Source organism: Thalassophryne amazonica, chromosome 20 (assembly GCF_902500255.1).
Source record: "Thalassophryne amazonica chromosome 20, fThaAma1.1, whole genome shotgun sequence".
Classification (NCBI taxonomy): Eukaryota; Metazoa; Chordata; class Actinopteri; order Batrachoidiformes; family Batrachoididae; genus Thalassophryne; species Thalassophryne amazonica.
The window spans coordinates 40,833,969-40,861,707 of NC_047122.1; the positions used below are offsets into that span (position 1 = coordinate 40,833,969).

General features: G+C 45.0%; 1 protein-coding gene and 1 long non-coding RNA gene across 2 annotated transcripts in view; one reads left to right on the plus strand and one right to left on the minus strand.

Annotated features, from left to right (window-relative positions):
* The window catches only part of LOC117502203 (CUB and sushi domain-containing protein 3-like), a 1,088,443-nt gene that overhangs the window by 199,862 nt on the left and 860,842 nt on the right, over window positions 1–27,739 (plus strand).
* LOC117502207 lies at window positions 4,638–22,261 on the minus strand. Its single transcript, XR_004558229.1, has 3 exons — window positions 22,252–22,261; window positions 19,264–19,267; window positions 4,638–4,801 (listed from the first exon to the last, which is right to left on the minus strand). It is a non-coding gene; the product is annotated as an uncharacterized LOC117502207 (long non-coding RNA).

The window sequence follows — 27,739 nt, forward strand, 5'->3', positions numbered from 1 at the left end:
CCGTATCGTCTCGTTAAAAACAGCTGATTCTCCGCGACACGTCAACAACTAACACTGTTTTCCACTCAAATGCACCTAAACTCTCTTTCTGAGGACCACATGATGTGAAAACGCAATAAAACTTTCTTACCTGTAAATCTGGTCCTGTTTTCTGCATAAAATAAATGTTATCCATTCTTTGTGCTCAAATGCCAAAGTAGGGGCGAATCCAGATGGAATGGGGGCGTGGGGCAGGGGATGTGCCCCCCTCCCCCACAACACCCCTAGATTAAAGGGTCCAGTTTTGAAGGCCGTTTTTACTACAACTACTAATACTACTTAAAATAATAATAATTTCGAACAAGTAAAATGTTTAGAGAATTTAAATGTAGAAAAATGTTAGAATTTATAGTTACATTTATAAACAATGTTAGGGTTTGAAATTGCAAGTTTACTGTTACGTGCTGTCAACAGTTAAATATGAGGCAAGAAAGAGGTCTTTATTTTACTTTTATAAAACAAGTATTTGTTTTCATTGAAGTCAAGGAAGGGTGACTTTTTGGCAAAACAGGTATCATTGTCATGTGACATGGGTTGTTGGTCGGCAGCTGGGGAAAGTAACTAAAAAAGTAACTAGTAATCTAACTTAGTTACTTATACAATTGAGTAATCAGTAAAGTAACTAAGTTACTTTTTCAAGGAGTAATCAGTAATCAGTATTGGATTACTTTTTCAAAGTAACTGTGGGCAACACTGCTTATGATGAGATGAGCATTTATTGTCATTACAGTTAGAAGTGCAATGAAATTATCTTCACACCCAATTACCTCAGAAAAATATCCACAAATTAATCCACAATTATTACTAGTTGAACATAATAATGGCACACATCAGAATTAAAACAAACGCACATATACATTGGTATTGTTTATGTGAACTAAACTTTGGGCAGTCTGTCATCTTGTGCTGCGCGGACTCCTGGGAATGGCAGAGTGGAGGCTGGGGTGGGGGGTAGGGACAGAGTGGAGGCCTTGGTGGGGGGGTGGGGAGTAGGGTCAGAAACACAAGGGGGGTGGGTGGGGGAGGCATGCGTCAGTCTCTGTCCGTGTGTGCATAAAGTCTGGAGTTGTCTTGACAACAGCAGGCTGTAAGGGAGGGCAGATGAGAGGAGAGCTGAATGCTTCAACAAGGCCATTGAATCCTTCTGGAGAAAAAAAACAAGTGGGGGCGTTTTGACCTTGGTAGCTGATAACGCTGCCAATGTTTTGATTTGGGCAGAGAGACACGGAAATTCCATTTGCAGCTCCTCTGACCATTGAAATCAAATTTATGAATATTCCCTGGTCTCCAACATCTTCCTTTGCAAGGCAGATATTTGCTCCGAGATGTTTTCCAACTTGAGTTCAAAAGTTAACGCAGTCTGAGATTGTACCATCTTGCCCACTTCATTAATCATGATGGATAGATGTGGGGTTGTGGTTCTGGTAGCAGCCGTCTTGCCAATTTTCCAGTAGGTCAGGGCAGCGCATAATCCAATCAGCACCAGCCCTCCTGCCATAAAAGCAAATAAGAATAAATCTTCGACGTCTTCCATGGAGAGTGGTGCCAAGCACGCAACGCGCCACTTCTCCCAGGCATCAAGAACATGGCCCACAGAATAGGTTCCATCTGGCATGCAGGGTCCCCCAGCCCTGATTTCCTTGTTGAAAAAATGGTTGTCAGTAGCGTTGAGAGACCAGCTGATCGATTCCTTGGTTATTCCAAATATAGCTTGAAGAATTCACAGTCTGGTGAGTTGGGACTTTTGAAGGTTGGAGCAGAGATAGAAAGAGAGAAATACACAGAAGGAGAGGAGAGAGGAGGAGATGTGACTGCGCTTGCCGGAGTCCCAAGCAAATGAATCTATCTAATCTGGAAGCTCTTAAAATACCCTAAAGCCACTTTGCTCGACTTTTAGACCTGCTTTTAGGTGGTCGTAAATGGAAATGCTTCCTTATGATGGACAATAGGAGTGAGTGCAGGAACATTTTGTATTGAAGGAAAATGGGAGCTATGTGGGAAAATGACAGGTGCATTGGGCGGAAACTAGTGCATAGAAGAAAATGGAATCCAAAGAGTCTATCCTGATTTGTGCTTCACCTGCCAGCAGTCCTTCATAGAGGCGGCCCTTCTTTCACTTTGTTTCAATGTGTCCATCTGTGCTTTCAGGTTAAATGCCTGCAATTTTCTCATCGCCAATCTGAGAGTATTTTGCACATTTTTAAACCTTCAAACTGTATCCCAGAGTAAAGTCCTGATTGACAGTAGACCAAACCCTTGGGATGCCAATCTGCTTGTCTAACAATTTTTCTTTGCCATCAGCCATTTTCCTCTCATAAAGCATCTATATTTTAATGTCTACATTTCACTTTTCCTCTGTGTGTGTTTTATCCCTTCTGCCAATTCTCCATCCATTTCCTTCCACCTTTCTTTGTCTGCCCTCTCTGTCATTCTTGATGACTTTGGGGAGTATTGGTCACTTTGGCCTTCAGATAACAATGTCTGTGATTGATATGATGTGTGTGTGTGGGTGTGTGTGTGTGTGGGGGGGGGGGGGGGGGGGGGGTGTGTGTCTGTGTGTACGCGCGCGCACACACACAATTAGGCTTCTGTTTGTGAGTAGCCTTTTAAGGTTTATCTCTTTGGGATCAGCATGCAGTCTAGCACTGAGCTTCTAAAACCCTTTGGTGACCAACATCTCTCTCCATATCTGCTCCCCTCCCCTAATTAAGCTTTTAAAATTACTTTAAACCACAGAAGACATCATTACTATTTATAGAAAGAAAGAGCAGAAATTTGAGGGCTGGGCACAGCATGGGAGAAAAGAATGGCAGAAAGATAATGGGATCAACAAATAATTGAAATACATTTGGAAATTCAACCAATTTAAACAATGTTTTCCATAATGCTGACAGTTTTAAAATGTTAAATTAACTGAGGAAATGTCACAAGGTCCCATAGGATTATTCCAGTGCATACAAATGGTGAAATTTTGATGATGTGGTTTCAAACCGATAAGTCTAGAAAATGTCACTGTCTCTTCGGATAACATGAACCAAAGGTAAGTAATGGTAACTGTCCACATGAAATGTACTCCAAAGTAACCATCAACCTGCTGCAGCCAGGTGTTTCATGGGTATCTTAATTGGCCTGGTTCAGTCACTGGGGTCCTCATCAGTGGATCATGGAACCAGAACAATGTGCATCATGCTTGTAGTGTTGCAGTTGAGGCTTGCAGATGTATGCGATGGGCATCATTTGTATCTCTGTCTATTCCATGCCTGGGGATGCAAATTGAGAACCAGTGCCATTTGAGAATCAGTTCCAAATGATTGTCAATCAGAATCCTTAGAAATGATGAATTCCTCATCAGAACAATCTCATATTGTAAAAATGTATGTGTCATGCCATCAGACTTGATATCAGGGTGGCAGTCTCTCTGTTGAACAACAAGGAAAATACCGTCATTAATGGTAAAAACCTATTTTGGCCGACAGAAAATTGATTTAAATGGTAAATGGACTGCATTTATATTGCGGTTTTCCATCTGCATCAGACGGTCAAAATGCTTTACAACAATAATGCCTCACATTCACCCCGATGTCAGGCTGCTGCCATGCAAGGTGCCCACTACACACCGGGAGCAACTAGGGGGTTAAGGACCTTGCCCAAAGGCCCTTCGTGATTTTCTGGTCAGGCTCCAATTCAGTTCGAAATCAGGAACCGATCACAGTACCAGAATCTACAGCGTCAAAGTCAGTAAAATGTTCTCAATTCCCATCCTAACATGCCTACAGATTTGCACAGTTGTGTTTTTTTTTTTATTCAGACCCACCTACCTTTATTTTGTATATCCAAGTGAATCCTCCTCTGTATTGCTGTTTCATCTTGCACTTTTATTCTGGCAGATTGTTCCTTGTGCATTTCTTTTGCTTTAGTTTCTGTCACAGGCACGTGGGTTAATGGCTTCATGTTCATACTCATTTCCACACTTATTGAGACATGCACTATTTAACAACGCAGCCCTTCACTCAGGTGCCACTAATGCGAGATTGTCTCTCACCTCATGTCAGGTGTCCAGTTGCATCCCTATATCATGGTGTTTGCTCCACCATGCTTCACTGTCTTCACAGTGTACTGTGGCTTGAATTCAGTTTTTGGTGGTCTTCTAACAAAATGTCTGTAACCTCTAGACCGAAAAAGAACAATCTTTTTTCGTCAGTCCTCAAAATCTTGTGCCACTTCTCGTTAGGCCTGTCAATATGTTCTTTGGTCATTTGTAACCTCTTCGGCACATGTATTTTTTTCAACAGTGGGACTTTGTGGGGGCTTCGTGCCCATAGCTTGGCTTCACATAGGCGTCTTCTAATTGTTACAATACTCACAGGTAACTTTAGACCTTCTTTGTTCACCCTGGAGCTGATCATTGGCTGAGTCTTTGCCATTCTGACTTTTCTTCGATCTATTTGAATGGCAGTTTTTGATTTTATTCCACATCTTTTTGGCTTTTTGGCTTTGGTTGCATTTTAAAGCACTTAAGATCATTTTAGCTGAGCAGCCTATCATTTTCTGTACTTCTTTATATGTTTTCCCCTCTCCAATCAACTTCTTAATCAAAGTACACTGTTTTTCTGAACAATGTCTGGAATGACCTATTTTACACAGATTTTCAGAGAGAAATGCACCACAGCCAACATGTACAACATGTGCTGCCTTTGTCCTTAAATTAGGGCCACTTGTAAGGGTGTAATAAGGGTCAAAGAAAGAAAAATGCAAACACTCCCTTTTTCTTTACGTTCTGTAAAGTAATAATAAATTTGATACTTTTTTTATACAGTACATATTAATAAGGACTAAATGATCCCTCCTGTGAACACAATAACGCATTATATCATACAGGGTAGATGGGGGGTGGGGCGTGGATAGATGGTGGTGGTGATGTGGGGTGAGCTGATTATAGCCTGCCTCTTGAGTCAAACTTAAATGTCAACTTGTACTTCAAATCAACTGTTGGTTTAAGCCTACCTTGACATTCGCCATTTCTTTCTCTTATCCAACTTTGATCAGTTCAGATTAGTATGAAAGTGAAATAGAAAGTCGGCGTTGTGTCGCAATATGTGCCAAGAAGGCAATCCGTGCACATGTGGAAAGGTCAGAGGCTTACATCCAGTCTGAGTATCTGACCTACAAGACAAGGCAACATTTGTGGCCACATCCTGTGTGTGTATGTGTGTCCACCACCTGTACGTGTGCATGCACTGCACTTTGCACATGTGTCCTCTTCAAAGCATTTCTTTTAGGTTATAGCATCAACGGGGTTCAACTTTCATCGCAGCTGGATACTGTTTGATCAAGCCACTCATCTGTCTCACACTCTATTTCTTTGCTTTTCTCACATCAAAGAATAGAAGTGATCGAATATGTGATTGTGTGAGCAATACACATGGTGTACGATCAAACGCTCGCCAAAGGCCCCTCAACAACTGATTCTCTACTTAATGGCAGAATACATAACAGCAAAAAATGAACTTAGTTCAGTGTGCTTTAGGGGGTAAGAACCACTGGGTGAAGATGCTGACACACTATTATTAAATGTATTTTAACAAAGTTATTTGGACAGATAGAAAACATGCTCAGCGTTTTCTCACCCCAGTGGTTTGTATGAAGCCAATATTGGATGATTTGTGACTTCCGACACTATGGCGGACACAATGCGTCTCCTGTTTCCTTATCCAGGAGGCTGACATGAATGGGCTGCCCTGAAACTGACCCAGGTATCAGTGGGACTGTTCATTTCTTCAACAAATAAAAGGCATCAGAGGGATGATGCATGCCCTGCCTGCTGTACACACCCCAGTATAAATGTAAAAGTAAAATATACGTGTCTGTAAAAGTGTTTTTGACTATGTTTGACTTCATCATATGCGTCCTGTGTGATATTATTATAAAGTCATTCATATCAATCATTCACTCATTTAGTCATCTTCTACCGCCGAGTCCAATTAAAGGTCGCGGGGGGCTGGAGCCTATCCTAGCAGTCATAGAGCACGAGGCGGGGTACACCCAGGACAGGACACCAGTCTGCCGCAGGGCCACAAATAGACAAACAAACACAGACACACCCACACACACACACACCTACAGACAATTTTAAAGAGTCCAATCCACCTAACCCGCATGTCTGTGGATGTGGGAGGAAACCGGAGCACCTGGAGGAAACCCACGCAAACACTGGGAGAACATGCAAACTCCACACAGAAAGGCCACGGGAATTGAACCCACGACCTTGCTGTGAGGCAACAGTGCTAACCACTAACCCACCGTGCTGCCCTTCATATCAATCAATCGCAAATATTTAGCTGATCAATATATACTTTAGACGATCCATGGTTATGAAGTCATACAAAAAAAGGCGATTTTTGGACCATGTTTTGCTTGACTTTGACCTTTGGCCAAACTACTCTTACAGACATAAAGACATGGATGACCTCTAATTTCCTGCTTTTAAACTCAGATAAAACTGAAGTTATTGTACTTGGCCCCACAAATCTTAGAAACATGGTGTCTAACCAGATCCTTACTCTGGATGGCATTACCCTGACCTCTAGTAATACTGTGAGAAATCTTGGAGTCATTTTTGATCAGGATATGTCATTCAAAGCGCATATTAAACAAATATGTAGGACTGCTTTTTTGCATTTATGCAATATCTCTAAAATCAGAAAGGTCTTGTCTCAGAGTGATGCTGAAAAACTAATTCATGCATTTATTTCCTCTAGGCTGGACTATTGTAATTCATTATTATCAGGTTGTCCTAAAAGTTCCCTAAAAAGCCTTCAGTTAATTCAAAATGCTGCAGCTAGAGTGCTGACGGGGACTAGAAGGAGAGAGCATATCTCACCCATATTGGCCTCTCTTCATTGGCTTCCTGTTAAATCTAGAATAGAATTTAAAATTCTTCTTCTTACTTATAAGGTTTTGAATAATCAGGTCCCATCTTATCTTAGGGACCTCGTAGTACCATATCACCCCAATAGAGCGCTTCGCTCTCAGACTGCAGGCTTACTTGTAGTTCCTAGGGTTTGTAAGAGTAGAATGGGAGGCAGAGCCTTCAGCTTTCAGGCTCCTCTCCTGTGGAACCAGCTCCCAATTCAGATCAGGGAGACAGACACCCTCTCTACTTTTAAGATTAGGCTTAAAACTTTCCTTTTTGCTAAAGCTTATAGTTAGGGCTGGATCAGGTGACCCTGAACCATCCCTTAGTTATGCTGCTATAGACGTAGACTGCTGGGGGGTTCCCATGATGCACTGTTTCTTTCTCTTTTTGCTCTGTATGCACCACTCTGCATTTAATCATTAGTGATCGATCTCTGCTCCTCTCCACAGCATGTCTTTTTCCTGGTTCTCTCCCTCAGCCCCAACCAGTCCCAGCAGAAGACTGCCCCTCCCTGAGCCTGGTTCTGCTGGAGGTTTCTTCCTGTTAAAAGGGAGTTTTTCCTTCCCACTGTAGCCAAGTGCTTGCTCACAGGGGGTCGTTTTGACCGTTGGGGTTTTACATAATTATTGTATGGCCTTGCCTTACAATATAAAGCGCCTTGGGGCAACTGTTTGTTGTGATTTGGCGCTATATATAAAAAAAATTGATTGATTGATTGATTGACTCCAATATCTAATCACCTCTGGATATCTAACCAAGTAATATTCTCACTAAGTTTGATCCTTCTAGGCTTCTTGGTTGTTAATTTCACAGATACACAGAAACACACACACACCAGTGAAAACGGCACCCTGCTGTTGCAGCTTTGCCAGTGCACAGAGTAACTAAAGGTATTATACTCAGAATAATTTGAAAGCTACTACAGCACATAAAATGTTACGACCCAGTCACACGGCACACGACGATTCCTGAACGAAGGGAAAAAGTAAAAAAGTCACAATTCGTTGAGAAAAGGTGGACAAAAGAGCTTTTATCACCAAGCAGTCTGCGAAGCAAGAGCGCAAAAGGGACGAAAGAGGAACTTAACAAAACCGAAGCTCACGATCTCGGCGCTTTAATGAAACGTGCCGGGAGCCACAGCTGGAGCAGTGTGTGTCTGCATCTCTGAGTTCCAGGACTCGGTGCTGGGTCCTGGAGAAACTGCAAACAGAATCTGTGGAGATCTGTGCGCACGTTGGTGGACCACCTGCTCCTCGTCCAGAACAAAAGAGGGATCATCTCCATCATTATCAGAATCCACACTGTCTGTCGACACGCTGCGCGCTCCGTCTTCCTCCAATAAAAAAAAAAAGAAAAGAAAAAGAAAAAAGTGTGCCGTGGTCACTGCTGTATCACTGTATTATGTTCTAAGCCATATATATTGATTTATAACAGAAAACTGTCAAAACGGAGAATAAATATAAATATAAGTGTAAAGATGATTGAATATATCAGAGCAGTAAATTAATCAGTGCGTGTGAATGCGCGCATTGACTCACATGTGCAGTTATTCCACCAGCTGATCACTGATCCACAACGTGAATTCTTCTTTCCAGAACAGCTCTTTAAATAATCATTTTGATTCAACTACCCGTTGCCACATGTACAGAGGGACTGGATTGTCATTCCTACACTCATATTGTTATATTTAATACAAAATAATACGCGCACGCAGCAGCTCCTGCTGCCACTGCATTCAAGTACCGTCGGAAATTGCACAATGTTTTTGTTGTTTCAAATTCAACATTTGCTTGTGGCAAAATAATTAATTATATCCACACAAAAGATTAATTCTGGCCTATGTAAGGTGCCTGAGCCCATTGAAGCTGCCCTCCTAACACAGATAAAAAAAAATCCAAGCAAGCAGGCTGAGTTTTTCCTGTAATTTCCAACGGTACATGAAGCAGCAGCAGCCTCAGCGCTCAGAAACCGGCTTCTGCACTGTGTGAAAACGTTCAGCTGCTTCAACGAAGTCAAATTAAAAAATAACGTTACAAAAACTACACAAATGATTAAAAAACGTCAAGAACGACAGCAAAACGAGACACAGACGAATTGAGGTTTTCGTTGCCCTTCGTTCAAATTTTTCAACAGTTTAAAAATCCTGACGTACCTCCAGCTGCAGGAACGAGGCTGTGTGAAGGTTAAACGATGCCAACGACAGTCAACAAAAGTCCAGATTTCTTGTTTCGTCAGTTCGTCACCCTTCGTTAAGTGTCGTGTGACTGGGCCTTTAGTTACAGTTCACTGTAGGTTACCAAATGTCTTAAAGGTGTAGTCCCTTCAGATTTTACACCGTAATGACAAGCTTGACTTCGTATTGAAATGTAGTTCTTGCAAAATAGTTTTATTTCCGTGGTGCATCACAAATTACAGTGAATTTTATTGCAGGTAAAGTATTCATTTTTAGTGAACTGGGTCAAACCAAAGGAATCCCTTCTAATTAAACACAGGGGAAGGGTTGTGTGTTAGTCAAGGATAAATTTGTTAAATTTTGAACTGAACTGGTCAAATGCCAGTTCCACACAGAACCTCACGGAATCAGAAATAATTGATTTGCATAATTCAATGTCATACTTGTTGTGTGGGCAGCCTGAAGAGGAGCTACTGCTGGGCCACCACCAGAGGGCCCCCTGCCTGAAGTGCGGGCTTCAGGCACGAGAGGGCGCTGCCGCCACGGACACAGCCGGGGTGACAGCTGTCACTCATTATCTCTTGACAGCTGTCACCCATCTACTCTACATCATCTCACTCCATAAAGACCAGACATCATCTCCACCTCGTTGCTGAGATATCATCTACCTGTGAAGATAATATCCTCAGCCAGAAACTAACTGTGTCCTAGTCTGAATTCATTTTGCAGCTGCTTTCCTGTGGAGTGCCTTATCAGTGAGGTTGGCGTAATCCGCGACGGCTTTGCTTCACACCCCAACCAGATAAGTGTTTGACAGGAGCTGCACGAGTGTGTATTAGAGGTGGAGGTGACTTTCCACCTTCTGACTGTTTTTGTTACTGGGTGTGCACACACCCACGTCTCACTGTTTGTGCTCCTCGCCAGCAGTACCAGATCCGACAGTCGGGGACGGTGATCACCTGGGAATTCGGGACTTGGCGGCTCCAGTATTCACCGGGTTCTGTGGCGGTGGAAATCGTGTGGTTCCGGCTCTTCTCAGGACAGACGTCTTCTATCCTCGAGCCTGTCCACACATCACTTTTGTGGATTGACTGCTATCCGATTCTGAGATTGTCTGTATATTCGTTGTGCACATTCACAACATTAAATTGTTACCTTTTGGCTCATCTATTGACCGTTCATTTGCGCCCCCTGTTGTGGGTCCGTGTCACTGCACTTTCCCCAACAGGATATCTCGGCCAACGTCATGGATCCCGAGGGGCGTCAACCATCTGTTGGACAGCCAATGGAAGAGCAGGGTGCACAGGCGTCGGCTGGAGGCGTGATTGGTGGGTTGCGCACATCCTCACCGCCTTTACCGCTCGGATGGACCTGATGACCGAGCAACACATCATCCTTAATCGCAGGATGGAGGCTCTCACCGCACAGGTGGAAGCGCGCGCTCAGGGCGCTGCTGGAGCTCCTCCTCCTGCCGACCCGGTGCTGAATACAGACATTCCACTGGTCATTCAACAACCCCCCCCACCATCCCCTGAAGCATACATAAGCCCCCCAGAGCCGTACGGAGGTTGGAGACGTGCGCGGACTTTCTTATGCAGTGTTTGCTCGTCTTTGCACAGCGTCCCGTGATGTACGCATCTGATGCCAGCAAGGTGGCTTACGTGATTAATTTGCTTCGAGGTGAGGCACGCATTTGGGCTACAGCGCTTTGGGAACAAAGTTCACGGCTCCTTGCCTCTTATACTGGGTTTGTGAGGGGGCTCAGAACTGTTTTTGATCACCCTGACAGAGGCGAAACCGCGTCTACCGTGCTGCTGTCATTGAGACAGGGGCGCCGGAATGCAGCCGAATATGCAGTCGACTTCTGCATCACGGCTGCGAGATCCGGCTGGAATATGACTGCGCTCCGCGCCGCCTTCATAAACGGACTGTCGTCGGTCCTGAAGGAGCACCTGGTGGCTAAGGAGGAACCGCGGGATTTGGCTGAGCTTATCGATTTGGTTATACGGTTGGACAATCGGTTAGAAGAACACCGACAGGAGCGAGGCGAAGGGCGCGGTCAGGCACAAGCCGTCCCTCTTCCTCCCGGATCCGAAAGGGAGCCGTCTTCCCCACGCTCCACAGCCACAGCGCTCCGTGTGGCTACAGCTCCCCCTGCTGACGATGCTAGGGACACGAGCAGGGCCACATTCAGACAAAGGAGGCTGGTCTGCGGGGAGTGCTTTCACTGCAGCTCAAGTGAGCATCAGCAGAGAGACTGCCTCAAACAGTCAAAACACAAACGCCCGCCCTTAGAGACTGGGCTGAGGGGGGGGTCAAAACATTCACGTGGGTCATACTCATCTTTCAACACGACTCCCAGTTACAATCCTGAGCGGGGATTTAACCCTTCAAGCCCCAGCACTGGTGGACACGGGGTCAGAAGGGAATCTGCTGGATAGCAGATGGGCAAGGGAGGTAGGGCTCCCTCTAGTGGTGCTTTCTTCCCCAGTGAAGGTGCGAGCACTAGATGGCACTCTTCTCCCTTTTATCACACACAAGACACTACCTGTAACCCTGGTAGTGTCTGGGAATCACCTGGAGGAGATTGAGTTTTTTGTAACTCCTTCTACCTCCCGCGTGATTTTGGGCTTCCCATGGATGATTAAACACAATCCCCAGATTGATTGGCCGTCTGGGGTTGTGGCTCAGTGGAGCGAAACCTGCCACCGGAATTGTTTAGGATCCTCGGTTCCTCCCGGTGTAAACGCTAAGGAGGAGGTTAAAGTCCCTCTCAATCTGACGGCAGTGCCGGTTGAGTCCCACGATCTTGCTGATGTCTTCAGCAAGGATCTGGCGCTCACCCTTCCCCCGCACCGTCCGTACGATTGTGCCATTGATTTGGTCCCGGGCGTTGAGTTCCCGTCCAACAGGCTGTACAATCTCTCACGTCCTGAGTGCGAATCAATGGAGACCTACATCCGGGACTCATTAGCTGCCGGGTTGATCCGGAATTCCACCTCCCCAATGGGTGCAGGTTTCTTTTTTGTGGGCAAGAAAGATGGCGGACTCCGTCCATGCATTGATTACAGGGGGCTGAATGACATAACGGTTCGTAATCGATACCCTTTACCCCTGTTGGATTCAGTGTTCAAACCCCTGCATGGAGCCCAAATTTTCACCAAACTGGACCTTAGGAATGCGTACCACCTGGTTTGGATCCGGAAGGGAGACGAGTGGAGGACGGCATTCAACACCCCATTAGGTCATTTTGAGTACCTGGTCATGCCGTTCGGCCTCACTAACGCCCCCGCGACGTTCCAAGCATTGGTAAACGACGTCTTGCGGGACTTCCTGCACCGATTCGTCTTCATATATCTGGATGACATACTCATCTTTTCCCCGGACCCTGAGACTCATGTCCAGCATGTACGTCAGGTCCTGCAGCGGTTGTTGGAGAACCGGCTGTTTGTGAAGGGTGAGAAGTGTGAGTTTCACCGCACCTCTTTGTCCTTCCTGGGGTTCATCATCTCCTCCAACTCGGTCGCCCCTGATCTGGCCAAGGTTGCGGCGGTGAGAGATTGGCCCCAACCAACAAGCCGTAGGAAGCTGCAACGGTTCCTCGGCTTTGCGAATTTCTACAGGAGGTTCATTAAGGGCTACAGTCAGGTAGTTAGCCCCCTGACAGCCCTGACCTCTCCAAAAGTCCCCTTCACCTGGTCGGATCGGTGCGAAGCCGCGTTCAAGGAGTTGAAACACCGGTTCTCGTCTGCACCAGTTCTGGTGCAGCCCGACCCTAGCCGCCAGTTTGTGGTTGAAGTGGACGCCTCTGACTCAGGGATAGGAGCCGTGCTATCCCAGAGCGGAGAGACCGATAAGGTTCTTCACCCGTGTGCCTACTTTTCTCGCAGGTTGACCCCAGCTGAACGGAACTATGACGTCGGCAATCGAGAAGTCCTTGCGGTGAAAGAGGCTCTTGAGGAGTGGAGACATCTGTTGGAGGGAGCATCTGTGCCGTTCACGGTTTTCACTGACCATCGGAACCTGGAGTATATCAGGACCACCAAGCGGCTGAACCCCACGCAAGCCCGCTGGTCACTGTTCTTCGGGCGTTTTGACTTCCGAATCACCTACCGCCCCGGGACCAAGAACCAGATATCGGATGCCTTGTCCCGGGTGCATGAAGATGAGGTCAAGACTGAGCTGTCGGATCCACCGGAGCCCATCATTCCGGAGTCCACTGTCGTGGCCACCCTCACCTGGGACGTGGAGAAGACCGTCCGGGAGGCCCTGGCACGGAGCCTGGACCCCAGAACTGGGCCGATGAACAAACTCTACGTCCCACCAGAGGCCAGGGCTGCTGTCTTGGATTTCTGTCACGGTTCTAAGCTGTCCTGTCCTCCGGGGGTGCGAAGGACCGTGGCAGTGGTCCGGCAGCACTTCTGGTGGGCATCCCTGGAGGCCGACATCCGGGAATATATCCAGGCCTGCACCACCTGTGCCAGGGGCAAGGCAGACCACCAGAAGGCACAGGGACTTCTTCAGCCACTTCCTGTGCCTCATCGCCCCTGGTCCCACATCGGTCTGGATTTTGTCGCGGGCCTCCCCCCGTCCCAGGGCAACACCACCATCCTCACGATAGTGGACCGATTCTCCAATGCGGCCCACTTCATGGCCCTCCCGAAGCTCCCCACGGCCCAGGAGACTGCAGACCTTCTGGTCCGCCATGTCGTCCGTCTGCATGGGATACCCACCGACATCGTCTCTGATCATGGTCCCCAGTTTTCCTCACACGTCTGGAGGAGCTTCTGTCGGGAACTGGGGGCCACCGTGAGCCTCTCATCCGGGTATCACCCGCAGACCAATGGACAGGCGGAACGGGCCAATCAGGAATTGGAGCAAGCCCTGCGCTGTGTGACGTCCGCACACCTGATGGCCTGGAGTGAACATCTGGCCTGGATCGAGTATGCGCATAACAGCCAGGTGTCCTCTGCCACCGGCCTCTCCCCATTTGAGGTGTGTTTGGGGTATCAGCCCCCATTGTTTCCCGTGGTGGAGGGAGAGGTCGGTGTGCCCTCGGTCCAGGCCCACCTGCAGAGGTGCCGTCGGGTGTGGCGCTCCGCCCGTTCTGCCTTGTTGAAGGCCCGGACGAGGGCGAAGACCCATGCAGACCGCCGGCGGTCCCCGGCCCCTGCTTACCGGCCCGGGCAGGAGGTGTGGCTATCCACAAAGGACATCCCCCTCTAGGTGGACTCCCCGAAGCTCAAGAACAGGTACATCGGACCTTACAAAATCCTCAAAATCCTCAGTCCTGCCGCAGTGAAGCTCCGACTCCCAACTTCACTGCAGATCCACCCGGTTTTTCATGTGTCACGAATCAAATCTCACCACACCTCACCCCTCTGTGCTCCCGGACCGGCGCCGCCTCCTGCCCGGATCATCGACGGGGAGCCGGCTTGGACGGTGCGCCGGCTCCTGGACGTCCGTCGGATGGGCCGGGGGTTCCAGTATTTGGTGGACTGGGAGGGGTATGGACCCGAGGAACGCTCCTGGGTGAAGAGGAGCTTCATCCTGGATCCGGCCCTCCTGGCCGATTTCTACCGCCGCCACCTGGACAAGCCTGGTCGGGCACCAGGAGGCGCCCGTTGAGGGGGGGGGTCCTGTTGTGTGGGCCGCCTGAAGAGGAGGTACTGCTGGCCCACCACCAGAGGGCGCCCTGCCTGAAGTGCGGGCTTCAGGCACGAGAGGGCGCTGCCGCCATGGACACAGCCGGGGGTGACAGCTGTCACTCATTATCTCTTGACAGCTGTCACCCATCTACTCTACATCATCTCACTCCATAAAGACCAGACATCATCTCCACCTCGTTGCCGAGATATCATCTACCTGTGAAGGTAATATCCTCAGCCAGAAACTAACTGTGTCCTAGTCTGAATTCATTTTGCAGCTGCTTTCCTGTTGAGTGCCTTATCAGTGAGGTTGGCGTAATCCGTGACTGCTTCGCTTCACACCCCAACCAAATAAGTGTTTGACAGGAGCTGCACGAGTGTGTATTAGAGGTGGAGGTGACTTTCCACCTTCTGACTGTTTTTGTTACTGGGTGTGCACACACCCACGTCTCACTGTTTGTGCTCCTCGCCAGCAGTACCAGATCCGACAGTCGGGGACGGTGATCACCTGGGATTTCGGGACTTGGCGGCTCCAGTATTCACCGGGTTCTGTGGCGGTGGAAATCATGTGGTTCCGGCTCTTCTCAGGACAGACGTCTTCTATCCTCGAGCCTGCCCACATGTCACTTTTGTGGATTGACTGCTATCAGATTCTGAGATTGTCTGTATATTCGTTGTGCACATTCACAACATTAAATTGTTACCTTTTGGCTCATCTATTGACCGTTCATTTGCGCCCCCTGTTGTGGGTCCGTGTCACTACACTTTCCCCAACAATACTTTTAAGATGGAGATGTTGCACTCCCTGAGTATTCCTTATTTAAAAACGTTGTTCTGCAATGTCAGTCTGAAGACGGTATGGTGGATCAGCAGTGACCTACAGGTGTACTGTTCACTCCAGCCTCCATTGACCCGCCACTGTGTAAGAGTTTGACGATAATGAATAAATGAGGATCTGCTCCCATGCTCTCTCCGTGATAGGTGAATAGGCTGTATATTATATGCCACGGGAGCTAATCAGCTCAAAAAGTCACGCAAGTATTGCCCTAAACATTTAAATTGCACTAATGCTTGATGATTAGTTATTAAATTATCATTATAATTAAAATATTTCTCAGTATTGTGTGAGTATGTATGACAACAATGACTCCACCACTACTGATGATGATGGTGGTTATGGTAGAAGAAGAATAAGAAGTCGTTTGCAGGTCCTACCTTAATTAGGTCAGTGCTTATCCTCGGATACTATTGCATGAAACAGATGAGAGTCTGCAACTCGCCCAGGATCATAGATATCCATCATAGATTCCTCTCCAACCAGTGGTGGTACCCATTTCCAGCTGGCTGAACTGGAACAATGTATTTGATATGTCCTGTCCAATAATCCAGACAAGTAGCTGAAGTAAACACCTGGCATTGAAGCCTGGTCCCTATATTGGTCATCCAACTGTAATTCTTTAAGCTCTGTAACTCTGTATGCTAGTTTCTCTGAAAGAGTGACAGTGACATTTAAAAAAAAAAAACCAAAAAACAAAGCTAAATTCCATAGTAGTGCCACTGCTTCATGCAGCCGCTGTGCCGTGTAATGTTGCATAAGACCAGCTGTCTTCTTTATTACCGGCTTCCACATCATTCGAGGCAAGGTCCTTAATCCCCTAGTTGCTCCTGGTATCCTCGGATACTATTGCATGAAACAGATGAGAGTCTGCAACTCGCCCAGGATCATAGATATCCATCATAGATTCCTCTCCAACCAGTGGTGGTACCCATTTCCAGCTGGCTGAACTGGAACAATGTATTTGATATGTCCTGTCCAATAATCCAGACAGGTAGCTGAAGTAAACACCTGGCATTGAAGTTTGGTCCCTATATTGGTCATCCAACTGTAATTCTTTAAGCTCTGTAACTCTGTAAGCTAGTTTCTCTGAAAGAGTGACAGTGACATTTAAAAAAAACAAAACAAAAAACAAAGTTAAATTCCATAGTAGTGCCGCTGCTTCATGCAGCCGCTGTGCCGTGTAATGTTGCATAAGACCAGCTGTCTTCTTTATTACTGGCTTCCACATCATTTGGGCAAGGTCCTTAATCCCCTAGTTGCTCCTGGTGTGTAGTGGGCGGCTTGCATGGCAGCAGCCTAACATCGGGGTGAAAGTGAGGCATTATTGTAAAGCACTTTAAGCATCTGATGCAGATGGAAAAGCGCTTTATAATTGCAGTCCATTTTATGTAGGTCAGGTCAGGTCAGGTCTTGGAGCAACCACCACACCACAGAACCCCAAACTTTGTTTGACACAATGATTGAATTGGGATTAACTGGGACCTGGGATCAGTTAGGAATTGATCTCGGGTGTACACATTGGGAAACTTGGGTCCAGTTTTGCTACCTGTATATGTCCTTTGACAAAACACTTCATCTGCTTTGTCCCTGTCCACTAAGCAGGTTGATTAGTTAGATCGGAGTTGGGCTACAAGTATGTAGGTCAGTCTTAGAGCATGTGCTAGTGTGTTGCTGCATCCACCATATGGAAATGCCCTGGGTCCTGGATGGCAACCACCCAGTCAGACAACCAGTCTTTTCCTTCCTCTTGAAAGTAACCATCTGTCTGCCGCTGCCAGGTCAGACATGGGCATGGATAAGAACCGGCACCAGTGGGCTTCAGGGCCTATATAGAGCTTATAGAAATTAGGTGTTCTACATAAGACCTACATAGACCAGTCTGAGCCTGAGATCCAAAGAGGAAACTTTTCACAGTCAGCATTCCCTTGATGTGATCCCTTATGTGTCCTTTTTACTCTCTTTTATTGGGCTATACCTAATATCAAACAAAATCAATGCTGAAAAGAGCTGTAAGCTTCGGGCAACTTTTAAGACTCTCGCTTCACACCGACCCCTGACATTTATCTGTAAGAGTGATTCACCAAAAACACACATGAAAACAAACACACACTTGGTCTTTTTAAGGCTTAGTGGTCTAATGCGTGCTGTCAGCTCTGCCACATTGTTTTGACTTGTAACAGGGGATAGTGCTGGAGGCTGAAAGGGTGCACACACATTTGTAGTTGGTTTATCCTGCAAGTCTGCAAATGGGAGGTGCACATATAAAATGTGCACATTTGTTAAAAGCTGAACTCAATTATGAAGGGCAGCACATGCCGTAATTCATTTCTAAGACTCGCAAATGCTTTCGAAAGAGTGTATGAGAAAGAATGTATGAAGCTAAATGACCACTTTTACAGTTTTCTTTCTATAAGTTGAGAACATGAATAGAAGAGATTTTTTCAAATCACTGAATATTTCTTGTAGTCCAGTTAAACCAGTGTTTCAGGAATAATGTGCCTAAATGTGTCTTAAGGTAGATCCTCTTCAAAAACAGGGCAACTGTGCAAGATGATTAATGAGGGAAACCACCAAAACACCCACAACAGCACTGAAAGAGTCCAAAGCTTCAGTGGCTGTGATTGGAGAAGCTGTGCACGTTGCAACTTTTGCCTGTTGCTTCACCAGTGACAGCTGAAAGTGCCAGAACACATATGTGAGACTTTAGCTGAGATCTAACATAAAAAAAAATAATCATTTAGATGTGTAATATTAAAAGGGGTGAGTTCTAAAATGTAACCACTGTGAAATGATAAAAAATAATTAATTAATAATAATTATAAGTAATATACTTCTCTGAATTAGTGCATTGAACATTTATGTTCTCTATGTTCTCTCTTTCTCTCTCTCTCTCTATACACGCACACACACACACACACACACACACACACACACACACACACACACATATATATGCACTATTATCCAGAGGGCTCTGAGGTAGATTGAGGTTATGGATTGGTTTATCAAAAATACTTTGACTTTCAGTCTGCCCAGTCTGTAAAAGAGATCATGTGCACACATGCGAAGTGAAATAATCTACTCCATCTTTGCCTCTTTCCGCACTCTCGTGTCCTCCTTCCTGTAACATCTACAGATTGGTCATCAGATAGCAAAATGGATTCTCCTTGTGATTGCCTCTATTCCGTATAGATCCAAATGATAATTTTACAGTCTGATAAAGTGTGGGGTTGGGGGGGTGGTGGACAAAAGCCCTCAGGGGGATGCATGCATCTGTTCCCATGTCTGTCTCAGTAAGCTTGTACAAATGAAATCAAAGGGATTGTTACAGCAGAGTGAGAGCTGCGTCCCGTGTGCAGATGTCAAACACGGTCCTATGATCGCCGCCACCTTTCAACATGGGTCACTTGTCTTTGGACGTGAACATTAATGAGTCTCTATATCTGTCAGAGTCTATTTCACAGCCTTACATCAATTAATAAGGCAAATAAATAAATCAACCCCTTCCTCCATCTAATTACAAAAAGCTGCAACATGCAATCCCCGCCAGACTGATGGTGCAACACATGCAACTTTGCCTTTACTTCTGAGTGTGTGTGTGTTTGGGGAGTGAAAAAATATAGAACCGGGAAGTGAAAGTGTGACACACTACCCTCTCGAAACATCGCCTTTGATTTGCCCTTAAGTGGAGCTCTTGAGCCCCCGAGTGCACTGCCCAGAAATTGCAAAACGCGCAATTACGAGGGCAGCGGACCGTGGTCATGCCGGGCTGCCCTGAGGTCTGAATACTTTTAGCTCTATTAAAATGAAGCCAGGATTTGTCATGTAAGAGCATGTAGAGGGGCGGGGGGGGGAGTAAAAACATCAGTTTAAAAGAACTTGCAGAATTGAGGTCAAAGGGAAGTGATGTCTGGGTGCTAAAAAAAACCCATCAGCACCTGTGACACGAATTTTACCATTTAAAAAGATACTGGTTTTTGAGATCCAAGTGGAAGGAGAGTCTTTATCTCCAACTGTCACTCTTACTCTGTTGTTTTCACTCTGTGGCACTGGGATCATGGCAGTAGCGCCCTTTGGTATCTCCTGAGCTAGCTGTATTGGGCATGATGTTCAAGCTGTCATTGTTTTAGCCTTGGTGCTAAGCATCTTACCATGCGTGTTGATTGTCATGTACACTTATAAAACATTTCCTGCATGGGCTCTCACTTTCACATCTCACTCTCACCCTTCCACAGTGTTGGATGTTTTCCTTCCAGTCGACTTTAGCCATGTCCATGCCGAGCACCACGTGCTGCTTTCTGCACTGTGCATGTCATTGTGTGTCTGTGAGTGTGCATGTTTGTACGTGGGTATCTGTGTGTAGGCTGTAGGCCCTGACTCTATGAAGAAGCCTGCAGGGAACGCAGGAAAGGGTTACAAAACTATAGAAATATCAACAACCATGACTGTATATATATATATTTGTGTGTGTGTGTGTGTGTGTGTGTGTAGAGAGGACAAGAGGCTGATTAAAACTGCTCATGTGAATCCTCATTTCCAATATGACAATTACATTAGTGTATATGTCATCAGCATAAGCGCATGCAATTTGCTTGTGTGTGCACAGCGGTGCTGTAGCCTGTATTTCCAGTGACATTTGTAATTATACAATCTCAAGTGGAACAAACTCTATATATTGAAAGTATTTAAATATGCTGTCAAATCAGCCTGAGCTGCACAGGCTGCCATTTGTTTCTTCCAAAAAGGAGGTTGTATTTTTAGCCGCGCTGGTTTGATTCTTTGCAGGATGTCTGAAAAACAAGCCAAACATATTTTCATGAACTTTAGTGAATGAGTAGACCATGGGTTATGTCAAGTCAAGTCTGGAAACATGCGCTGATGTTTCTTATCACTGCATCTGGAAACGCCTTGGACTTTGGATGGCAACCACCAAGGCAGACAACTCTTCCGTCTCTACCTCTGGAAAGTAACCACTGATCTGCTGCATCTAGGTGAAGCATGGGCATCTGCTTGGCCTTCTCCATCTGCTAAGGTTCTCAACACTAAGGCACCAAGATACTGTATCATGCCCAGAGATATGCACCACATGGCCAAAATATTGCAGCTGATGCTCTCTCACAATGCAACCGATACTGAGTTTCCCTAACATCATCCTAATGGTACCCAAGGATCCACCAAAGAGGCCTAGTACAGGTGACATCTGGTAGCTAAAGTCACTGGCTAGCATCCGAGTCTCAGACCCATACAGTGAGGCAGGAAGCATCAGGATTCTAAAGACATGGACCTGGTTTAAGCAACAGCTAACATTTTTAAAATGAATGTTTATGTGATTTATTTAGTTGGGCAAAATAGCACCCCACTTCAACTCAAGTTTAAAAAAGGGGTTCCTGCATTTTTATTGCACTTTTTATGCGTGCACGTCCACACACACACACACACACACACACACACACACACACACACACACGCACACACACACGCACACACCATACTCACCCAGAGCATAGAACCAAGTGTCCCTCCAATCTGCTCACAGATCAGTTTTTTTTTCTTTTTGTCTCTATTATGAAAGGTTTGAGTGACAAATCAGCAAAATTAGCCCTCTCAAAATTGAGAGATTTTCAATTGAGAAGCACCCTCAGAGGGTGCTCAAAAAAAGCAGTCTGCTCTGAAAAAAGGGGCGCTGGGTGCCTGTGTTTGTAAGCATTCCATTCTCATTGAGGACAACTGGAAAAAAAAATGACTGGAGCTCCTGGTCAGGTCTGTGTGACACCGGTTTGAGGATCATTCCACCCCTTAAATAATTAAGATGTAAATTTAAGATGCAGAAGCAAAATATTTAGTTTTTAGTTGCATTTTCTATTTATAGTTAGCTTTTTATTAAGTTAGGTTAATGTTGACTTTATATTGAACAAGCTTTACAGGAAAGTCAATTAATTACATGTTGACTTTGCTTCATAGTAAGCTAATTCACTTTTTGTTCAAGTGGCCAACTGTTAGCTTTACATTCTGTTAACTTTCAATCAATCAGTCAGCATTTATTGATATAGTCCTTTACAATGAGCAAAAGGTGACCAAAGTGTTTTGCAGTAAACTCAGCAAATAGCATGAACATAATAAAATCAAAAAGACATGTCAGAGGACCATAAGGTATTAAAAGCCATTTATTGAGAGGGGTCAGGTGATCAGTGACACATTCTGTATAAGAAATTGCACATAGTATTCATTCATTGTCTCTTCTCACTTACTCCAATCAAGGGTCACAGGGAGGTTGGAGTCTATCCCAGGTGTCACATTGCGAGAGGCGGGGTTAATCCTGGGCTGGGCGCCAGTCTGTCACAGGGCCACATAAAGACAGACAAACACATTTACACTCATATGCACACTTTGGTCAATTTAAAGTTTCCAGTTCACCTAACCTGCATGCCTTTGGAAGTGGGAGGAAGTCAGAACCCCTGAAGGGAACCCACACGAACACAGGGAGAACATGAAAACTCCACACAGAAAGGACCAGGTGGGAAGAGTTCCCAGAACCTTCTCACTGTGAAGCTTCAGTAAGGTTGATATTGAGTTTGCTTTATATTTGTTTCATGGGCAGCACAGTAGAGCAGACTATAAGCCGCTACTTTTTTCACACGCTTTGAACACTTAAAATGATGTGGCTAATTTATGGATTTTTACAGGCTTTTTCATAAGTTGAAATATGTGATGCTGTCAATTGATTTCCTGAAAGCTGCTCCTCATGCTGTGTAAATTCACACACAGTGTAAATATAAGGTCTTACCTGTTCGTTTTAGTGACGAAAAGTCCCTCTCTGGCACTTTGCCCCCAAGTTGCGCCATCACATCAGTTAGCAGAGCGGAGCCTTCTCCCCCCATCCTTCCAAACCGGTTCTTTGTCTAGCACAACAAGTTGAAAAAAGTCCCAGCGCCTCATTAATGTCTCATTTACTACAGACTCCATCTGATCTTGGCTGCACGTGATGAAATCTCAAGAAAAAGTTAAAATTAATCAGTTCTCCGTGTGGAGCAGAGACACCGTGCGCGTCAATATTTACGTGTAACACTTCAGGGGAAAAAAGCATTTACGGTACGTATTTAAATAAAAGTTAAAAAATCTTTCTGTCTAACATGTTTCTTTGTAACAAGTGCAGCCTATTTATGTACATTTTCTTTTTTCTTTTTAAAATTGGTGGGATGCGGCTAATATTCAGGTGCGCTCTATAGTCCAGAAAGTACGGTAACATTCTTGTGTTACAGGAAAAAGGCTGTGGGTTTGTTTTCAACAAAGCTCACTTTCTTTCTGTGCGGAGCCCGCATGTTCTTCTGGTATCTGTGTGGATTTTCCCTCAGCATTCCGGTTTCTTTCTACCATCAAAAGATCTACGATGGGTTCATGTCCCATTGGGGCTTGGTGGCAGAAAATAAAACATCAGAATAAAAATTGCATGAGGGTGGAGGCGGGTCTGGTGTGATATGGTGTTACCCCCATAGGAATATTGAAACGTGCTCGCTCTTTTGTCTGACTCTGCACTCCAACTACACCAACATACTGCTGCCTCATATATGTCTGACCTCTTTTCAGCAGAAAAGGTTTACACTGAGTAAAACTGTACCAAGCTTGGAATGTAGTAGATAGGAAAAAGCAGCTTTGGGTTATTTTTTTGGCAATTTTATTGGACAGATAGTAACAGGAATGTCAGCTGACAAACAAGAAAAGTTGACCAGCTGGGACACAAACTGGGTACATTCCAATTATATCTGCTTGCTGTATACCTAGTCCATAACATTTAAAGTTGTTGTGGCACAACAATCTGTTGTCCTCAAAAAAAAAAAAAAATCATGTGAGAGATGCCAAAGATAACATAACCTAAAAGCCGCAACCTGATCCAAATCCATACATATTAATCCAAGATAAGAGGGGTCCAAATTGTGAGAAAACAGGTAGGGCAGTGTGATGTCATGATACTAATTTATATGAACACATTAATAATTCAAGACCACAAACCAGAAATAGCAGCCAGGATCTATGTAACTAACACCAAATTACAAATATCACACAGTGCTAGAGTGTGTTGCAGTGGGTTTCCCCTCTAGAGTCCCACAGATGATGTAATTTTGAGAGTAAATACACATTAATTTTATATGAATGGCATAATTTCAAAATCTACAAGGAGAAATATGTATTCAATTTTCATGTTTTTTCCTCCCCTTCCCACTCCTGCCTTCTTGATGAATCCCAAATTCTCTGGTTGATGGCTCAGACATTCCACCAACAGGTTGAATATGCTGACCTGGATATACTGGCTCAGTTACGTATTTAATTTATTTTACGTATTTCATGCATTCAATCTCGACCAAATTTACTGTTGTGTTACTGACTTACAAATTTTAGATTTATGGCATCAATGTCAAACTTTGTTGGAATGTAGGACATGAGTGTAAATTAATCCATCCATCCTTTTCCAATTAAGGGTCACAGGGACGGCCAGAGATTATCCCACAGGGTACACCCTGGAAATATATATATATATATATATATATATATATATATATATATATATATATATATATATATATATATATATATATATATACATATATATATATATATATATATATATATATATATATATATATATATATATACATATATATATATACATATATATATATACATATATACATATATATATATATACATATATATATATACATATATATATATATACATATATATATATACATATATATATATACGAGGGCTGTCAATAAAGTAAGGGTCCTTTTTATTTTTTTCAAAAACTATATGGATTTCATTCATATGTTTTTATGTCAGACATGCTTGAACCCTCGTGCGCATGCGTGAGTTTTTCCACGCCTGTCGGTGACATCATTCGCCTGTGAGCACTCCTTGTGGGAGGAGTCGTCCAGCCCCTCGTCGGAATTCCTTTGTCTGAGAAGTTGCTGAGAGACTGGCGCTTTGTTTGATCAAAATTTTTTCTAAACCTGTGAGACACATCGAAGTGGACGCGGTTCGAAAAATTAAACTGGTTTTCAGTGAAAATTTTAACAGCTGATGAGAGATTTTGAGGTGATTCTGTCGCTTTAAGGACTTCCCACAGTGCGAGACGTCGCTCAGCGCTCTCAGGCAGCGTCATCAGCCTGTTTCAAGCTGAAAACCTCCACATTTCAGGCTCTATTGATCCAGGACGTCGTGAGAGAACAGAGAAGTTTCACAAGAAGTCGGTTTCAGCATTTTATCCAGATATTCCACTGTTAAAGGAGATTTTTTTAATGAAAGATGTGCGGACGGATTGCAGCGTCGGCTCGCAGCCGCCGCGATGCTCCGTCACAGGAAAAACACCTCTGTTGGAAGCCTTAAGGACAAGTTGGAACATGTCCTGCCTGTTAAACAATTTTTCATATACTCACTCCACTGAAAGCCATCAAAAGCCGCCTGGATTTTACAAATGGTTATCAACACGGAGGTGTTTTTCCTGTGCCGCCGTGCCGCGTCGGCTGCGTCCCGACGCGCGGACCCGTCCGCACGTCTTTCATTAAAAAAATCTCCTTTAACAGTGGAATATCCGGATAAAATGCTGAAACCGACTTCTTCTGAAACTTCTCTGTTCTCTCACGACGTCCTGGATCAATAGAGCCTGAAATGTGGAGGTTTTCAGCTTGAACAGGCTGACGATGGCGGCTGAGAGCGCTGAGCGACGTCTCGCACCGTGAAAAGTCCTTAAAGCGACAGAATCACCTCAAAATCTCTCATCAGCCGTTAAAATTTTCACTGAAAACCAGCTTAATTTTTTGAACCATGTCCACTTCGATGTGTCTCACAGGTTTAGAAAAAATTTTGATCAAACAAAGCGCCAGTCTCTCAGCAACTTCTCAGACAAAGGAATTCCGACGAGGGGCTGGACGACTCCTCCGACAAGGAGTGCTCACAGGCAGATGACGTCACCGACAGGCGTGGAAAAACTCACGCATGCGCACGAGGGTTCAAGCATATCTGACGTAAAAACATATGAATGAAATCCATATAGTTTTTGAAAAAAATAAAAAGGACCTATACTTTATTGACAGCCCTCATATATATATATATATATATATATATATATATATATATATATATATATATATATATATATATATATATATATATATATATATGCATTCACACTCACACACACCGACGGACAATTTAAACTCTCCAGTTCAGCAAACCTGCATGTCTTTGGATGTGGAAGGAACCCGTAGCACCCGGAGGGAAACCACGCAACCAAGAGGAGATCATGCAAACTCCACACAGAAAGGCCACAGTTGGGACCTGCTTGCTGTGAGGTAATACAGCAAGCAGGTCATGGGATCAATTCCACTAAGCCACTGTGCTGGCCGAGTGTAAATTAATATTTTTAATAATTAATATCTGGTGTTTGATAATTCATTCATAGTAGAAACCGATTTAAACAACTTTGAATGTCAAGTGTCAGATGCTCTGTTGTGATTGTTGTTTAAAACCATGCCATTTGTGTTTGTTAACTGTACCAAGAAGGCTGTTTGTGTTGCTGTTATCCGTCTGTCCATCAGTTAGTTGTAGTTCACTATAAGATGGGGTATGTTCGGGCTTCATTCATACCACCTAAGTCCCACAGGTCTTGCCGATGCTCTACCTTTTTCCCCATGTGTGGGTTGGCCAAGCACTGACACAATGGTGTCCTTGTGGAATTGCTCCATTTGAGCTTCAAACCTGCTCTTCAGTAAACCTACGGGTGATGTCATGACAGGTTTGTCTGGTGTATATTAGAGATGCACCGATCGATCGGGCACCGATCATTATCGGCCGATCACGCCTTGATCGGTTTGATCGGTGATCGGCAAAATGCGCTGATCAAAAGGAGCGATCACAACAGTGCACGCAGTAGCGCAGGGAGCGCTTGGTCCTGTCATGACATGCTTTCCTCTGTGACGTAAACTCATTTTGACTTCTGATATGAGCTGGAAGGACAAGGAGAGCAGTCGCCATCATCTAATGTAGTCCATGTCCGTCCAGCTCATATCAGAAGTCAAAATGAGTCAAATGGCTCTGAGAGATCTAAATAGACTGCTGTGTAATGAATGGAACCACACTTCCATCTAGTGGATATCCAGTGTGCGTGAGTGTGTATTTGTGAAGCAGTAGGCATTTTGATTTTATTTTTTCATATGAGTGTGGAGGTACAGAGAGTACAAAGAAGCTTTGTTCATTTGATTTGCTTATATTGTGAACTGCCATGATACTGGAATTGACAACTAAGTTAAAAAAAAAAATTGATTGAAGTGATTGATTGATTTGTTTGTGGATTTCGCGAAAAGAATGTTTCAAAATTACGTCACAGAGGAAAGCGATGAATGCATGTAATTGGTGATCATCAGAGTCAGAGCTGCGTCAGTCACAGTCAGTCAGAGCTGCGTGTCGTCAGAGTGAGCTGCAAAAAGTTTGTACCTGAGTTTTCAGAGGTGGTGTTTGTAGTTGCCATCTGCCACGCCGGTGTTTGCCAACCCGGACAGTGGGAATACCACCTCAACCGGCAACTTAGCCCAGCGACTGGACAGCAACAACGTCCGAGGCCCAACGTGGTGAATTCACTGAGGCCGCGCGCTGCGTCACGAGTGCCGCTTCCCCGAGGCCTCGTGCAGCCACCGCGGATCCATCAGCGCGGAAACACCGAGGCCGCGCGGCACCAGCGCAGTGCAGATCCATCCCGGTGACAAACAACGCAGGCTGTTAACATCGGCGATCGACAAGCTGCTCATAAGCCGACCATGGGGCCTAAGAAGGTTCTGACAGCGGAGGAAGGTGACGATAATCTCTGGACTTTTTATCAGAGGAGATTTCTGTTGTGAAGCAGCAACAGAAATCAATCATGGATCTGGTGGAGGAGGTGAAGGCATTACGGCTCCAGAATGCCGAGAAAGACCGGCATCTGGTGCAGCTGGAAAATAGAGTGGCTGAATTGGAGCAGTACACCAGAATTAACGACGTCATCATCACAGGTCTTCATATCAAACCACGGTCCTACGCACGGGCGGTAACAGATGAGAGCGGAGGGGAGCCCAGTGAACAGGAGGTCAGCTCTG